Source organism: Macadamia integrifolia, chromosome 12, assembly GCF_013358625.1.
Source record: "Macadamia integrifolia cultivar HAES 741 chromosome 12, SCU_Mint_v3, whole genome shotgun sequence".
NCBI classification, from domain to species: Eukaryota; Viridiplantae; Streptophyta; class Magnoliopsida; order Proteales; family Proteaceae; genus Macadamia; species Macadamia integrifolia.
In genome coordinates this window covers 2,120,985-2,123,264 of record NC_056568.1, presented here as the reverse complement: position 1 = coordinate 2,123,264, position 2,280 = coordinate 2,120,985, and the positions used below count along the sequence as shown (strand labels likewise).

The window sequence follows — 2,280 nt, the reverse complement described above, 5'->3', positions numbered from 1 at the left end:
TCATTTTTAATATTTTCTTCAATAAGGCTCATATCCAATAACTTCATAAAACAGTTCAACTTCTCATATCTTATGTTGCTAGATTTTTTTTTTTAAATGGATGAAGAACCTTTGTAAACACATAGGGCACCACGTGTAATTCTGTTGTGGGTCATGGTGCAGGTTTACTATCCAATTTTGAATTGAAATATTTGATTTTGAAGACATTATGACTATCTATTTTTTTTCTACAATTTGTCGTTAACCCGTTTCTGCCTGAACTTTCATATGGAACAGTTGCTTTGATTATTTAAATTTAAAATTATACTGCCCTTTTCTATTTACTTAATACTTAATATATCTTGGGTTTTTCTTTTGCCATTTTGTCAAGTAGAATTTCCAGCAACTGGTGTTGTGCTTGATTAGTTTGAATCATTTTGTTTTCAGTAGGTCCTTTCGAAAGGCAAAGTCGTGAAGAACTAAAGAAGGTTAAACATATAGTTCATCCTGTTGTACTCTTTCAAAAATAATTATTTTAAATACTAACATAACTTTTATCTTTGTTGCAGTCCATAATGGAGCTTATAGTTCTAGTTTCAAACCAAATTACACATCAGGTGATTTGATGGTCTGCAAACAGCATTCTATTCATCCTTCACTATAAATAACCATGACAAAAATATTACCTAGTTATTTGTGATAATGTTCCAATTTGCAGCGTAGGTAAGAGCAACAAACCAATAAAAAAGTTTGGAGGAAAGAGGTTGCTGCCAAGGGGAGCTACAATCCAAGTGGATTGGGCATAGACAACCACTTGGATTGTATGTTTAGAATAATTTCTCTGAAATATTAGTTTTATTTGATGATTATGTAAATATTAAGTCTTTGTATGGATTTCTTTCATGTTAATACTTTTGGATGATATAATTATTAACTGTTGTCTGGTTAGATCTAGTAATGTGTAAGAACAAGGTCATTATATTATGCATGCCAGCAAAATGAAAATTTTTTTTTCCTACATGATTTTTAGAGACGGATTTTTTCCGTCTCTAAAAGCATAAAGCTTTTCTTAATTGCAATGGAAATTATATGTCTCTATAATGAGGAAACTATTAAGGACAATAAAAATCTGTCTCAAATGATAAACACCTTTCTTATTTGGGATGGCAGTTATCTGTCTCTATAAGGAGGAAACTATTAAGGATAGTAAAAATCTGCCTCAGATGATAAACAACTTTCTTATTTGAGATGGCAGTTATCTGTCTCCAATGGCAGTTTTTTAATAGTTTACGACGGTAAGTAAGGGTGGCAAATAATCCTTTAGTTATAGAGATAGAAATATACTGTCGCTAAGTTACCTGGGCAACATAATATTTGTGACAGATTTTTCCATCGCTTTAGTTTCTATTTGCGACGGTTAGTTTCCGCCTCAAAATTTGTCGCAATTAACCACTTAGAGACGAAAAAAATTTCCGTCTCTTAAATTATGGGACGGCCGTTGTAACGACAGTTTTGGGACGAAAATTTATACTGTCCCTAATAGGTATTAGCGACACTATTTTAGTATATGGGACAGATAATTTCCGTCCCAAAAACCCTTTTTTCTTGTAGTGCTCCTATAGTCATTTTAGGACCGCCCTTTCCTCTTTTAGCACCTTCTATATGAACTTGGTCACTCCTCCTTACAGGTGCATCCATGGGTCTCCGTTGGATATGGCCATACCACCTCATTCCTTACTCCATTTCTCCTTGTCTTGCCACACATTTCCCTCAACATCCTCATCTTTGCTACACCAGATGGTCTACATTATTTTTCTTGACTACCCAACATTTCGCCTCATATGTCAAGCTAGTTTAATCACTGTCTGGTAGAATTTTCCTTTAAGTTTAATAGGCATGTGTTTATCATATAACACTCAAGTAGCACATCATACTTCATTCACCCTACTTTAATCATGTGAGAAACATCAACCTCAATATCCCCTTTATTGTTAATGGTTGACCCTAGGTATCTAAAACGATTACTTTGTGGCAATTCTCGATCTTCAAGCTTCACCACATCATCTATAATCCTGGTTTGGCTGAAGTTACACCTCATATATTCTATCTTTGTTCTGATTATCTTCAAATCTCTTGATTCTAAAATTGTTTTTCATAGCTCCAACTTAGCATTAATCATTTCCGTTGTCTCACCAATCACAATAATGTCATAAGGAAATAACATACACCAAGGGACCCCGTCTTGAATGTGCTTGGTTAAATCATCCATGATGACCGCAAACAAATAAGGTCTTAGCATTG

At 33.9% G+C, this 2,280-nt stretch overlaps 1 long non-coding RNA gene across 1 annotated transcript; it reads left to right on the top strand.

Annotated features, from left to right (window-relative positions):
- The first annotated feature begins 365 nt into the window (after nucleotides 1-365).
- LOC122057680 lies at nucleotides 366-902 on the top strand. Its single transcript, XR_006133594.1, has 3 exons — nucleotides 366-467; nucleotides 549-596; nucleotides 698-902. It is a non-coding gene; the product is annotated as an uncharacterized LOC122057680 (long non-coding RNA).
- Nucleotides 903-2,280: the final 1,378 nt, after the last annotated feature.